Source organism: Pezoporus wallicus, unplaced genomic scaffold, assembly GCF_028554395.1.
Source record: "Pezoporus wallicus isolate ANWC-B61680 ecotype Strahan unplaced genomic scaffold, APGP_CSIRO_Pwel_v1 contig_161, whole genome shotgun sequence".
NCBI lineage: Eukaryota > Metazoa > Chordata > Aves > Psittaciformes > Psittacidae > Pezoporus > Pezoporus wallicus.
The window spans coordinates 5,536,191-5,552,201 of NW_026642654.1; the positions used below are offsets into that span (position 1 = coordinate 5,536,191).

The 16,011-nt window shown below is 44.6% G+C and overlaps 1 protein-coding gene across 5 annotated transcripts in view; it reads right to left on the reverse strand.

Annotated features, from left to right (window-relative positions):
- Positions 1-16,011, reverse strand: part of HPCAL1 (hippocalcin like 1) — a 78,295-nt gene that overhangs the window by 42,590 nt on the left and 19,694 nt on the right. For 3 of the 5 annotated variants that reach the window (XM_057431821.1, XM_057431819.1, XM_057431820.1), the window contains exon 2: positions 3,976-4,022. The gene's annotated coding sequence lies outside the window, so the exon portion shown is untranslated. Of the gene's footprint in view, positions 1-3,975; positions 4,023-11,543; positions 11,721-16,011 lie in introns of those variants that run through there. The other 2 variants (XM_057431824.1, XM_057431823.1) reach the window with 2 other exon arrangements.

Genomic DNA, 16,011 nt, shown 5'->3' on the forward strand with positions numbered 1-16,011 from the left:
GCTCAGACCTCTGACTGCACTACTCAGCCAACCTCAACCCTAGGGCATTCATTTATCTTTGCTTTATCACACTACTACAGGGTGATAAGGAGAGGAGTGAGAAAACGAACCACATCAAATTACCACATTTATTTTAATTAAGAGGGCCTGAAACAAAAGCCAGCAAGATGGATGGACATGAGTGCTGGTATGATGCCCACAGGAGGTCTCATTTGCTTGAATGAGATGACCCTTCAAGTGCTCAGATTTATAAAACGCACAGCGCTCCCTTGGCGGCTGCCCTGGTAACTCCACCAAGCATCCCCAAACCTGCTACCCTCCTACACCAAAGCTTCTCTCACCAAGTACTAAGTCCCTGACCATAAGCCAATGCACCCTTTCATTTTATTCCAAGCCTGGCCAATATGATGGAGGTCACATGAAAATTATAGAAATGTAACGATGCACTATAAAGGAAAGGGAGAAAAAAGAAAGTGTTGAGCTCATGACTAATCTTTGCAGCTCTTGCTATGAACAGGATTTGTACAGCCATCTTGATTTTTTATAAAAATAGTAAATCGTATTACCCCCCTGCTGCAAGACCAAAGATTCACAATGATACCTTAATACAGCTTAAATAAAAATAGCACTACCTGAGTCAATCTGAGCATGATAATGCTTTGTAATCCCACACTGCTAGAGAATGAACAGTTGTATAGCAGTGAATCAACACGACATACTTGCAATAGGAGACACTCCTTTTGCATGCTATATAGCAACATCTATACAAAACGTGGAAGGCAGGTGGTGTTTGTAGGAGGCACAGTACATGATGGGAAAATAGTGCTGTTACAGAATAATTCAGACCTGGTACCCCACTATCTTCTATCTTGGAAATCTTGGCTAGTAACTTCCATTTTTAAAAGAAAGCCTGCTTCACTGCCCATTACAGTGAAGAATGAAAAAAGTTTGAATTTTAGAAGGTTTTCCTTAAGACTGGAGTGACACTGGTTTTCCTCCAGACCTCAGGCACCTCTCCTGTTCTCCATGATGTTTCAAAGACAATGGAGAGTGGTTCAGCAATAACATCTGACAGGCCCCTCAGCACTTTGTGGGTGCACCTCATTGGAGCCCATGGGTGTCAAGTTTGCCTGTGTGATCTCTTATCTGATCCTTCATGAAGCGGAAGTTCTCCTTTCTCAGGACTTTCTCTCTTGCCTCCAGCATCTGGGATTCCCAAGGGCTGGCCTTAGCAGTAAAGACTGAAGCAAAGAAGGCACTCAGTTACTTCACCTTCTTTGTATCATTTTTCACGGGGGCACCCACCTCATTCACAGCAGGCCCACATTTTCCCTTTTCCTACTGGATGTACTTGAAGAAGCCCTTCGTTTTGTCCTTGACATCTTTTGCTAGACTTAATTCTAAATGGACCTTAGCCTTCCCCATCACATCCCCGCATACTCTGACATTCCTATATTCCTCCCAAGCAGCCTGTCCCTTTTTCCACATGCCACAGAATTCCTTCTTCTGTTTGAGCTTTGCCAGAATCTCCTTGATCATCCATGCAGGCATTCTGTCCCCTTTGCTTGATTTCTTACTCATAGGAATGCACTGATCTTGAGCTTGGAGGAAGTGATGCTTGAACATTAACCAGCTCTCTTTGAACCCCCTACCTTCTACAGCCCAAACCCATGGGATTCCTCCATGTAGGTCTTTGAAGAGGACAGACTTTGCTCTCCTGAAGCCCAGGACTGTAATCCTACTTATTGCCCTGCTTCTTCCACAAAGGATCCTGAAGCCCACTATCTCATGACCACTGCAATCAAGGCTGCCCCAACCTTCACACCCCCAACCAGTCCTTTGTTTGTTAGTACAAGGTTCAGGAGCACACTTCTCCTCATTGGCTCCTTCACCGCCTGTGTCAGAGAGTTATCATCAATGCATGTTAAACATGAACTGACACAGCCAGATCACCATAAGGCTCCATACAGAAACTGCTACACTCTGGAGATGGACCTTCATACTGGTATGGACCTTCATACTGGTATGGACCATCTCAATTCCCAGACTGGAATAAATGACATACCTGAATTTATACCTGTTACAGCAGCAAAAATGTGATGTATGAACACAAGACACCTCTAAATTCTCTTTGCAAAAGTGCACCCGGAGCCCAAGTTTCCCCAAAAGATAACACAAGACCTTCATGCTTTTGAAAGCACTGCCCAAACGGAATACACAGGTAAAAGAAACATTAACTATGGCAAGCAAGTATTAACAAGATTTTTTTTTACTTTAACCTATGCAGGTGTTACCTGAAACAACAACAAAAACCTCCTAATTACAATTTAAACTGACAGTTTAAAATTACCTGGCCTTTGCACATATGGCATTACAGTCACCGATCCCATACTCCCCTCTGCCCTCAGGAAATGACAGCTTGATTCATCTTTCAACATCTCAGAAAGATCAACCGATGATTCAGGGCCCAATATAGCAACTACCAGTACAACCAGCATGCAGGTTTATAATACAGATCCAACGGTAGCTGCGAGGCTCGGGGAGAGGAAGGGTTCATAAGCTATTACTCAGAAGAACACTTTGGCAAAAGGTACAGAGGATTCACGATTTGGCCTTGCATTGCTCATGTTTTATGGCCATAAGCCTTAGTCAGAAGAACCGTCTGAAGTTAAATTAGCTCCTCCCAGAAAATGTGGATAACATTTTAGTAAGTAGGGGATGTTTTCATTGATGAAAGATGTAATTGATAACAAATATACTTAAGGGGCATTAAAGAAGCCCTTTAAAAATGCGAAATAAGCATTTTCTGGCAAAAATGAGCACATATTTAAGGTGGACACAAGCACAGTACAGCACACAAAACCCCAACAGCCTCCCTGGCCCCAACAAAATACAAGTGCAGATGGCTACATTTCAGTTGTACAGACACTTCAAATAAACCTGGGCCCATAGGCACCAAAAGGCCCCTTTATCCATGTAAAATACATTGATTTCGAAAACGGAGAAATCCGTTAGATGCTTGGGATATGCAGCTATAGTTCGTTAGTCAGTCTGAACACACAGGAGCTCTAATAGCTTGTATCCTGTGCACTAAAGAAATGCAACTAAAGAATGAACTTCCTGAGCAATTAATGGGTAATGATATAATTTGGTTAATCTCATTGGGAAGAAATCTAGAACTGAAAGGGGAAACAGAGCACGTATTTCTCTAGAAACAATGAAAACAAACAGCAAAGGGCGATACAGAGCAGAGTCCTGGCCGGCACTCACCGGAAGAGATCAGCTCCACTAGAGGAAAAGAAATCACACTGAATTACATCAGCATAAAAGGTGTCTCCCTGGCTGCAACACCACAGTATCAGCATTTCTTAGCAATCTCATTCTCCTGCAGCTCTTTACAGAGTCAGGGTTTTTGCTTGCTTACAACTAAGGATCTACTGAAGTGCAGACAAACGAAAGACATGGAAGTCTTGGGTACAGGCAGTACAAAATCAATCACACACGTCAAAGATTAGTGTGAGCTATGCAGCTCATTTAACCCTCTGTAAGTTACATTCCTTTAGATCAACACAGTTGGACAGAAGGGAAAAAAAAACAGCTAAGGTTGCTCTCTGACACAGAAAACACTTTGCCCCAACAGAAAGTGCAGGCTTTTTTTATCTGTACAGCATAAATTGTACAGATTTTCCTTGAATTGAAATATTTTTTAAAATATCTCATTTATTTCACTAATCAAGTCTCATGAAATTAATTTTGGTGCAAAGGTAAAGATTAACAGCTTGATGCCAAACCCCTACTTGAAGATTAGTCCTGCCAGCTTTAAAATGAAAGCATGCCACAAGCTCAGCAAACGCAAAACTTCTGCACCCAAGTGCAGAACAAAAGCCAACACTTGTATTTTCTATTACTAATTTAATTTCTCTATTATTAATTTAAGAAAAGCTTTGAAAGGAGCAGGCTCTGGAAAGTACTCACCACCTATCTTGGAACGTCTTCAGAGAAAGTCCACGGGGCTTGACTGCCTGAAGGAGAAGACGTAAACCAAACATGCTTTATGTTACAGCTTTCTTTAAGTGACAACCTTCCCACTTTTTGGCCTCCCCTGTAAAAACCAATTTTCCCATCTGAAAATCAGAATTAGTCTAAACATGGAAACCCCCTTCCTCCATGTCTTACCCTACACTAAGAAACAACTTTGTTCCCTGCATATACGTTTTATAATTTACCCTGAAACAGCAAACAGCTCCCATGTTAAAAAATACATAGATTTGTCTTGAATTCAGACAGCAAATTCCTCTGGAAATCAAAAATCTGTCAAAACCACCCTTCCTACTAAATCCTTCTGAAAAATTAATCTTTCAAACTAAGCAAGTATGGAGTTCAGAACCAGAAGGTTTATTTGGCATGTACCTCAAAATATTACTATGCCAAGATCTAACCCAGGAGAAGAAGAAACAAAATATGAGAGTGCCAGTTTCAATTTCTGTGGAGGCATTAAGCATTGCTCTGAAAGGCTGGAAATCACTTCTTTTTCCACTGAGCATGCTTCTTGAGGAAGCACAGTATAATAATCAGCATCCCTTCAGCATCTACCAGTTGTGAATCCTGAGGGGTCATCAGCACTTAAGGACTCAGAGATGAGAGTACCAGGAGTGAGATCACCTGCTCCTGTGACTCCTAATCTCTCAAAGACCGTGCACTGAAAACAAGTGACTCACTGTGACTCCTACCCTCCCACAGCACTGACCATAACTTCTCCTACCACCAAGGTCAGGCACAGTTGGGAAGCATTCATCTCGTTCAGTCCAACATCTCCAGTCTCACCACATCAACTTTCCTGCCAGACCTTGTCTGACCCAGTAACCCTGTTAACTGGGACAAACAAAATCCCACCAGGTTTGGGACCCTACTCCCAGGTGCCTCAAGCCCACCCCTAACACATACATTTGGTCTGCCTGACACAAAACCCCAGCCACAGAGATCCTAGACATTACCATAGCCTCCCAACAGTCTTCTACAACACTTCACCATTCCTAGAGTTTCTTCCTTTTGTGATACCATTCAAACTCATTACCACAGACATGAAGCAGAGGTTTCCTATTTCTCCCCTCACAGCAGTCTTCCAGACACTGCAAACCCATTGTGCCAATCCTTTGCCTTCTCTCTAGGCCCAACACTCTACTCCTTCTCATCTTTCCTCTTGGGTCCTGTTCTTCAGATCCCCACCAGCCTTTCTCATTTTCTCCATGTCCTCCCCTCAGATGCAGTCCCCCACACTGGCTCCAGTGCTCCAGTGCTGCTGAAGGAGATGCAACACAGGACACAGCAAGACCACCCTCCTGTTTATGGAAGACTGTGTCTGCTGCTGTTGGGCAGGACAATGTTGGCAAAGTCATTTGAGACCATGATCCAAAGACGTTTTTCAGCAAAGCCCCTCCAACCACCCCTGATTAGTCTGTACAGACAACTCATTTACCAGGGTAACTGCAAGCCCACATAATGTCTTTGGTGTGAATGATGGACCCTCCAAGTTAATTTTTTGGTTTTGTCTACAGGCATTTGAAAATCTAACCCCTCCTCCAAGTGCTTGTAACCTCTCCTAGAGTTTGGCACTACCTGCTGAGTCTGAAGCAGTTTTTTATGAAATGGATCAATTAAAATGACCCAAGCCACACGGTCCACCTCTAGAAATCCCAAACAGTACTTCCTTTGAGCTTGGTGACATATCAGAGCTAAGCCTGGAGCAGAGTTAGCACACCTGCACTGTACCATCCATAAGGAAAAAGTTTAACCAAAATTTCTTTTCCCTTCCAAGAATACCAAAACAGTGCCAAAAACCTAGCTAGGATTAAAGTACATCCTATCATCTGCTCTTCTTCTATCCACAAGACCCATTGCCCTGCTGTAGAAGGAAATAAGGATGTCTGACATGATTCGTTTCAGACTAATCCACGCTGTTACTCACAAGCACCCAGAAAATACCTAGGTGGGAAAAAAATGTATTAACTCCCAGGAAAATACCATAATAAGGTCAGAGTGACCGTACCGCAATTCCATCTCCTCCTTATTAAAAATCTAGCATGATATTTCTTTCTTTTTCATTGTTATCGAAACCTCATAAATTCTCCACAGGTTTTCAGAAATAATCACCCAGAGGAAACTGAAAAGAACAAAAGTGAAGCAGACTGAAGTCGAAATCCAGCTCCTTCTACAAATGATGAGAACAAGACAAGTGTTATGGAGGCGAGCTCAAGGCATCCCACCCTGCCCCAGGGTCACCGGCCACCCCCCTGCAGGTGCAGTCTCCCCTAATCGCTGCTGGTGCTGGTTGACCAGCTTTTACTGAAGACCATGCATCTTTCCACATGCGTCCTCCCAACATCTGGGGAGTTGTTTTAAACAAACTCTTCCCTAAGGCCCAGAGAACCTGGAACTGAAAATAAACAAAAAGATAAAAACTCTTAAGACTGCTCCCTAAATCATTTTGTGAGTCTCTATTTTATCCTGGTATCCTCTCTTGTCAGTGCAGATTTTAACTACATTTATCTTCTGCTCACAGGAAGGAAGATCCAAGACACCATGAAATCTTCTATTACTCTTGAGATTCCTAGCCGGGCACTCACAAATGTTGCAACCTGACAGCAATATAAGCATTTAAACAAGTAACTTCAGCTTCAACATCTTTTTAGGAAGAAAGCCTAGCATCCCCATTTTATGCAGGGATGGATGTTATCTCTCCAAGTTGCCAATGGAAACCCAATGGAAAGGCAAAGAAAGGATTTAAGCCAGTCACTGAAAAAATAGGAAACACAACCCAGAAGCTCTTCTGATTTCTCTTCTGTGTTCTAATACAAAATTGTCACACCTTACCCTTTCAACAAACCTTACTGAATAGTGCAAGATTATTTGGCCATATGTATATGTTCAAAATAGATGGCATTTCCCAGTCCTCAGCTAGATTCTGGCATCCCAGAAGTCTTTCAGAAAAAAAAAAAAAAATGGCTATTTAAATTCTTATAATCATACAAAACCTTTGCTCTAACCCAATGGAGTAAAGGGTAACCAGACATCACACATTAATTTCTATGTGAACAGCACGTGAAGTATTTAAAAGTAAGGCATATTTGAATTAGAAGAAGCAACTAAAACAGAAATTCAATTACAAAGCAGAATTAAAGGAAGAGATGTCAGTACCTTTGGAGATGGGCAGGAGGAAGCGAGTGCGTCTGTCTACTATTTTCAGAGCTGCTAGCAAAACTCTTTGAAGAGGAGACTGCTCCAAAGAGCCATTTCCAAAGATCCTCCTTACAAAAAGTGCTTCGCTGATGTCCTGGAGAAACCAACTGACAAACAGTTTTTTCCAGACCACGCTCTGACCCATATGGCAGGGGTAAAACTCCCCTCCAGCGGTCACACATCACCCACCCATCTCCCCTGCAGGCACTGCAGCTCTGCCACATTCTGCAGCATCCTCGGACCTGCCTTAGCTTGCACCAAAACCATTGCAGACACCTTTATTTTTCTTTCTTCTTGTTTTTCAAAGTGATTTTAACCCCATTCCTTTGATTCAAGTCACAGAGATTATACGTTAAGTAGATTCCTTTCTACATGATAGAGAAGCCTCAAGTGTTGTGGACACTTTTCTCCCTTTAATGGCCACTACTTTACCCTGCCCTGCTCTAGCCTCCATTTGTTCCATCCATCATCAGTCTTGATGCTGATTCCCAATAAGGCCCTCCCACACCTCCAAGGTTCAGCTTTCATAACTGCATTAAGACAAATCAATACTGCTGTTAACGCTGCTACATTTGGGGATGGTGTGATCTGCCTGCAAACCAGGCATGCGGCATAGAAGGTAACCCCCATCACTATATGAAGCCTTTGCTCTCCCTTTTGCAATTTCTTTTTCATCTGGACTCTGCTATTTTATAAAAATATGTTTCTTTGTTTTTCTTATCTTGCAAATGCAAACTGGTGAGGGCTTGTGAGACAGAATTTTGCAGTCCCCTTTACACTAGTGCATGGACAGACAAGAAATGAATTGTCCTGTCACTTGCTATGAAGTTGGGCTACGTGATCGCTGTAGGTCCCTTCCAGGTGAACTATTGTATTCTAATTTTCCTCCAGCTCCCCCGAGCCAGCCAGCTCATCACTCACCCTCACCATTGGCTGTTGCACATCTACGTTTGTGGATGCATCTAGACTGCACGTTCAGCTGTGCCAGCACTCGTGCTGGGGGTGTTGCAAGCCACATGCTTGCAACACCCCCAGAAATGTATTACAATCCAACCACTGCAATGTGAATCTGATGTCCCAGGAACATCTCAGGAGGCACAGGGTTAAGTCATAGACTGAATGTCACTCCCTTGAGCCCCAGGCCTTCAGCCAAGCCACAAGTGCATCATCTTTGGTAACAGACAGGAGCACACCCTATGCCTGCTTCCAGCCGTCACCATGACAGTAACAACAGTGAATCTCAATCCTAATGCATCAAACTGGACATATGCAGTGAGATGGTCGCACAGCCCCAAAACTCTTTAGATTCCTGGCAGTCACCATAGTGAAGCACTGCTTCTTATGGGGAAGACTGCAACCAAGCAGCTGTCAGAGCATGAAGGAAACACCAAGTAATGACAGTTTCAGGAAACAGCACCCGGGAGGTGTTCAAAACATTCCTTGGAGGCTGTGTTTGCTTATTTGGAGCACCTCCTGCACCTATTGACTGAACAGACTGGGCAGGTTCCCAGGCTACTTTGATTTCTCACGCTGTAAAGCAGCCTTCATGTTCAGAGGTGCTCAGCTCCTGTCACCTCTCTGCCTTCAGACTTTCTCCTTCTGCAATCTACCTGGACAACTGATGCAGCATCATTAATACCTACCCTGCTGACAAAACCACCCTGACACTGCTTGGAGAATTTAACCTGTAACAGTGAGGTTGAAATGCAAAGCCAGGTCCAACTCTCAGCAGAGAAGACAGAACAAACATTGGTGGATATTGTACCATTGGATAAAAAAAAACAGAAAACCCAGGAAGAGTGGGGCTGCTGGGTGTTGCAGGGATTATGGTGTAATCTCTGCCCTAGCAGAAGGTTTTTCTTTGGTTTCCCTTGCCACTCAAGTCTATCAGGTAAGTCTACTATCCTGAGAGCATGACAGGATGTTTGCCTGTGTGCTTAAATGTCAACTCTCCAAGTAAATTAAGAGCCCTTGGAAGACTGTGACTTGCGCTCCCACCCAAGCAGGAACAACGCACCTTAGCTGTGAGACATCAGAGTTGGGCTCACAGAAGTCACAGAAATCCTAGAATTGTTTGGGTTGGAAAAGACCTTAAAGCTCATCCAGTTCCAACCCCTGCCATGGGCAGGAACACCTGCACTAGAGCAGATTACTCAAAGTGCCATCCAGCCTGGCCTTGAACACTGCCAGGGATGGGGCAGCCACAGCTTCTCTGGGAACCCTGTTCCAGTGCTTCACCACTCTCACAGTAAAGAATTTCTTCCAACTATCTAATCTAAATCAAAACCCTTTCATCTATCCCCTCAAATTTTGTGGGATTTCAGGGAACATTCCATGCTGGCCTGCACATCTTCACTCCATGTCTGCTGTGCTGGAGTTGTCTTTACAGCACAGACACTCTTGGAGTACAATCAAAAAACCTTGAACGCAAATTAGCGGTTGTTTCACATCTCTAAAAACCCCACTCTGAGCAACCCTAAAGCTTTATTTATTGGACACAGCTGCAAGGTAGTGGTTAAATCACTGACTGAATAACAGCCTGAAGTGTGTGGTACAAGAATCTTGTCTTTGGCTGGGTGTTATCATAACACAAACAATTATTTATCCCTGCCAGATTCAGGGAAACAACCAGGAAACCAGCAGAAACAGAAAGAAGCCCATGCAAAGTAGAAACCCGCATGCCAACGAGGCATATCATGAAATATACCATGGGCAACGCCACCACAGATTCATCTCAGTGAAGGCAGATACAATTCCCCTGTCTTTGGAGGAGTTTTGCTCATTTCAATGCAAAGCTGAAGACTGCATTTTTGTACTACACCTAGGTTTGGCTCCAGTCCCTCCTAATAGACCCTCTCACAAGCTGGATGATAACATTTGGCCACTGAGGATGCCCATACCGTGCTCTCTTCAGAGAGATGAGGAAGGTGTCTAAACATCTCCTCCACCCAATTCAATGAGTAATTAATATCTGCAGACCTTAGCACAGATTTACACAAGCAAAGCTCTCTGGCTTATTAAACACACCCCAAACTTGGGTTCCACAGAAACAACAAAAAGGAAACCACAACAGTCTAAAGAAGCTTTACAAATCCAAGGGTAAGCAAGACAGCACTAGGGCTAAGACTAGAAGCCAAGCTGGGGAAGTTGATGTTATCACAGAATTGATTGCTAAAGTAAGCTCACATACTGCACTAAATTTCCCTAGAAGTTGCGTGAAAGAAGGGAAGGCATGGAAATTCAAACACTCTGCTGACTAAAAGAATTACATTTTCTTTAATATAATTTCAGGTGAGAGAACAAGATGAATTATTTTCACCTAAAAATTTTCCCATTATTGAATTGCAGGGTTGTTTTTGGTCAGGTTTTCTTCCAAACCCACTATTTACAAATGCCACATACTGCCTGGTCTGAGCTGTAAACAGTCAGCCTTCAGGTTAAAAGGATACATGCAGTTGGGGACAGAACAGTGCCACTTATTTACTCTATTTCCTCCTTTAAACTTTTTTTTCAGTACAATTAACTAAATTATGTCATTACACATTCATTGTCCAGGAAGTTTCCCTCTTTCCCTTTTTAGCCTCCTTTTCAGCTGCATTTCTCTACTTCACAGGATGCTCTAAACTAAACATTACATTCAAGTTACACAATAATGATTTGGGAGGGACAGAGTGAATAAGGAAGGATATGGGAAGGGAGGTATCTGCTAAAATAAGATCTTCTGCACAACTATGCAGGACGTAGTGTTAACTACCAAAGGAGATTCTCAATTTGTACCAGCTAAGATACCCAGTGGAAGCACATAACTGAGTAGTTGAAAGAGTTCAAAAACTTTCCAAGGACTGAATGAAGCCTGAATTTACTCAAAAACGAAATTACACTGATAAACATTGTTATGGCACAGACAAGGTGCCTCATATAACCTTAACCCTCTCTGCATATTGAGGCTCTTTTACGCTACATAACAAATGCATTCCAGCCACAGAATATGCAGCCGCATTTAAACTGAGCTTATCACAAACTAGTGCCCCTGGGCAGATCATTTATTCATTTAAAAATAATTACACATTCTCATCTTTATAATTACAAGGGGAAAACCACCTTGAAAGCAAAGCAAAAACCAGACACATCAGTGTCTTGTTAACCTCCACAGAGCTGGAAAAGCAACATCAAGAGCAAAACTTCCTGCACACATCCATCATGGCTTTAGAGGCTCTAAAGTATCAACCTCGTGTGATAAAAGATTTTTCCAGGCCGATGGGTCTTCCTGGGTCTGTCAGAACAGCCTCCCGCAGCCCACAGCTTACCTTGGCACAGGCTGTCCCACTGAAGTCCCCTCCTCTTTTTACTTGGTGGGAGCCACACGATCTGCGTAAAACCAGGCACCTGGAGAAGACTGATGGGTGACCACCTTGAAGTCTATGCTTCAGGATCTGTCACCACTGCTACTTTGGTTAGGGATTTTTCCCTCTCCTACTGCTGACTGACATTTAGAAATGGGTTTAAATGGAGGCTGGCATCTCCACGGCTTGACATGGACAGCAGGGTGAGATGGTGGAGGAGAGGAGACAAGCAATGGCAAGTGAGCACCCTGCAAACCTCGCAGCACACTGAGCCACGGGCTCCAGCCAGAGCCGCAGAACCTGGCACAATGATGTCACAAACACTGCCACAGACAGAGGCAGCAGTGGTGGCCAGGCTGAGGAGCTCAGCCTGCAGCACCACTCTCCCCAGTGCCTACCCATCCTCCTCACACTGGAGTCCACCCAAACACTGGGCACAAGACAGCAAGTGTGCTTGCATGGATATCAGGAGGCACAACACTGACCCAACCCCTCATGGTACTTAAAAGCCGCAGACAGTTCACCTTCCTGTCTAATGACAGCTACACCAGGAGGCATGCTCCTTACAAGCCCCTGAGCAGTCACTAATATTCCATACTCAGCCCAGCCTTTTGCATGCATACAAGTCAAGAATATTAAAATTTCCCCAAAAACATTCCTGCAGTGCTTGTGTGAGACGGAGCAAGTGTGGCAGAGCACTTCTGTTAGAGACATACCTCCCCACTAAGCATAAAAAGCTATCAAGGCCATTAATGAGGAATACAAAACCCCAGCACCTGCCATGGGCACCAAGCATCTGAAAACAAAGCTTGGAACCAAGATGTAGATTGCACCTAGCTCTAAATGTCCCAACACAAGGAATAGCCAAGGGCTGGCTGTAAAGCTCTCAGTCCCCAGAAAATCACAGCTAAGCTAAGAAGAATATCCTTGATTGTGTCTTGCAACAAGCCAGAGCTGTGGAAATGGCCAGCAAGGGCACATTCACTTACAACCTATGCTTTCTGAATTACACTCATAAAACCAAGCACTCAGTACATTGACTTGTTTCTGGTGCTGTCAGTTCGTAACAGCTTGCCTTTCTTAAGGGACAGGACTTCTGGAAAGCTGCGGCACACACCTTGCAAAAAGCCTGCCAACAGTCACCATCGGGGGTGATGAAAGACACGGGCAAGCAGCAGATCTGAGAGAGGAGAAATCACAGTCAGTGTGGCTGAGAAGCTCAGATCTGGCAAAACCCATGTGCAGTAAGCCATTCTGTCAGAACAGAGACCCCTCCTGTGACAGGCACAGCAACTGCTTTGGTTCTCCATTCCGGCTGATCACCAGTACCTTGGCAGGTGTCAGCGACAGGATTTTCTCCTGCAAAGACCCCTCTCCTCCTCCTGGCTAGCAGGGAGACATTACTGGAGTCACAGGTTCCTCCTATGCAAGCTGCTTTGGGGGGCTGCTGTGATCTGAACAGGACAAGACACTTTTTGTTTCTTTGCAAAGGGCCACCAGCATCAGGTGGTTTCCCACCAGACAAGCCTGGCTGAGCAAGTAAGTGTGCAGGCTCAGGGCATCCTTAAGGAGATGGGAGAGGAGAGCTAGAGGATGAATTAAAAATGAAGGGTAGTCTTCCCTCACTTTGCGTATCTCTCAGGAAAAATACAGCTCTTAGTAACAGGACTTCAGGGACAGATTTAGGAATGAATGTCAATTTAAGAAGTATAACGCAGGCAGAACAGAAAGTTGTGGCTGCAGTCTACAGAGCTCATTCTCATCTGCTTTCAGACTGCTACCACAGCTCAAATTACCCAGAGCTGGAATGAAATCCAATTTCCATTAAAAAATATAGATCCTTTGGTACATCTCCTAAAAACCTCAGAAGAGCCCCAGAATGGCTGAGGAAGAGCTGCTGCTGCTGGGGTGAGGCCAGTGTGGAGGAGCACAGCACCCCCAGGCTCACATGGTGCTCCCTGGGGAGACAGGCACACATGCAAAGACCAGACTCCTGTCCTGACAACCTGAGAAGTGAGCACAGCCATCACTGAGGGAACAGCACCCAGAAAAAAACCCAGCTGATGCATTACCAATGGCAAGGGAGCCGAATGAAACGGTTTCCCACAACTGATTTCAGTGGGTTTGCTTCACACCAAACCTAACTGAGCCAAGGGGAATCATTTTCCATGGGATTTAGGTTAATCAGGCTGTTTAAGCAGGGACAGGCCTGGCCTGCCACCCTCCACTGGATGTAGCCATCAGCAGGTTTCATTGTGCAAAGCCAGGAGAGAGGCACATGCTTATTCCCATTTAAATGGTTCTGGCTTCCAGAGACTGGTCATGAAAAGGTGACTGACAAACACCTGCATTCCAACCCCTGTTTATTTTGTGTAAGTGCCTCCTTTACTAAACTCTTACACAGACAAGCATCCATTTCCTAGAAAGTCCCCCAGAATCCCTCTGAAGCAAAGCTGACATACATGAGCTCAGGAGCAGCAGAACTCAGCCTAGCAAAATTCAAAGTAGTGTCTAATCACAGAGGGCCTTCTACGTTGAGTCTGCTTTCTTCTCCCATCTCCCCTGCACAGTAACTCCAGCTCTCTTGGCACAAGAGCTTTACAAGACAGACACCAGGGAGAGGAAAGAGGCCACACAAGACACAGGGGTATTAACCATCAAAGAAGAAACCCGAACTGGAAACTGGAAGGAACAGCAGAAGCCCCAGCTCATTCCAGGATGGTGCTCTGACCACTGCAGGACTAGGAAAGGCAGCTGCCTGCGATACCCACCGGCCAGGCAGCTCCTGACAGGCCTGTGCTTTCAGGCCTACGTTTCGAGCTGCTGCCTTCCCTTCAGCTCTGGTGAAGGGGGTACATGGTTTTCAAGCATCTTCTAACGTACGTAACAGATGTTACTTCTAGACCCTTTCCAAAGCACTGCAAAGTACACCTGCTTTCTTTTGAACACACATTTCATGATTAAAGTCAGTGCTGATGGTGATGTATCCACAGGTCCTCCTCTGTAAATCCCACTCCCCTCTCACGCACAAGCAGCTAGCATCAGCTAGCCCCAAACTCTCCTCCAAAGGGAAGGCTGCTTCTCCTCAGGTAAGTTTTAAGAAAGACAATGAGCAGTCTTTGGAGAAACACCATTTACCTGCTAAAATAAAAGCTTCACTAAAGAGAAAAAGAAAAGGATGCCCTGCAAATGCTAACTGGTGTTGACAGTGGCTATCTGCAAGATGGCCAAAAGCAGTGAGCTTTCCCCCCTCACACCATGGGTGAGATGCCAAGAACAGAGCATCATGTGCAAAGTGCCCTTTAGAAAGGAAGGAAAAAAAGAAACGGGGAAAGGAAAAAACCCTGCTACCTGCAAGCAAGGCAAAGCATCCCTTCTGCACAGACACACCAGCCTTTGTGGAGCAGAGCCGAACAAGAAGCAGTGAGGACGCCTTGCAGCACGCCTGTGTGCTGGCTCCTGCCTCCCTGAAGGCATCTCTTTTCCTTCTCCTCCCACTTGCCGCCACCCCTGCCTATTCTAAAATGACTTTGCATGAGACGTGCCAACTTTCAAGCCTCAGCATAATGTATTTCCTTATCCCATGGCCAAGCTATACCATCCATCATATGCTTGTATTTTCAAGACATTACAAGAATTTGAGGTTTGCACACCACAAGGTACACTTGAGTGCTCCCTTCTCCTCGGGGGAACTCAGGATGAAATGCTTCTTGCACTTCCATGGGTGGGAAGTACGTTCCTGATGCTACCATGCTGCATGGTTGGGAAATCAAAAACAAACACCTCTGCCACTCTGACCAGTCCGGTTAATTCATTACGATAAACCCATTGTCCAAAACAAAAACATACTTTAATTGCTAAACCAGATGCCCAAGTTTAGCTGTTGCTCTTGGCAAGCGTGTCAGGATCTCAGTACGCCTCGTTACAGCAAGCATCTCCGTAGGTGCAAGCTGTGCCTTCCACCCTTGAAGTCTTCAGGTGCCCCTGTTACCCTAATCCAGTATTTTCCAACCCAAGTGAATATTTAAAGGGATACCATCAGCTCAGAACACCCATCTGACTACATCAGGATTTCAGGAACTGCAACACTAGCAAGCATCCTTCTCTTCCCACCCCCAGCTGTTAAATACGCATTTACACAGCTGCACCCTTTCCCATTTAGGCAGCCTGATCTCCCTTGAAAATAGAGTGCAGAAAAAGAAAATAAGGATAAACCATTTTTGTAAATGTCACAAAAAAACCTGGCAGAAGGTCTCAAAGGCTGGACCATGAACCATATGTACTATAGCTATGTCTAAGTTTTGTTACTTGCGCTTTTTTCCCCAGCCAGATTTCAAGTAGATTGTGTTGCTTGCTACAGGCAGTTTGATCATCAGGAAACACGTGGCATGCAAGAGAAGAGGAAAACTGATCAGGTTGTAGCCAGCATCTT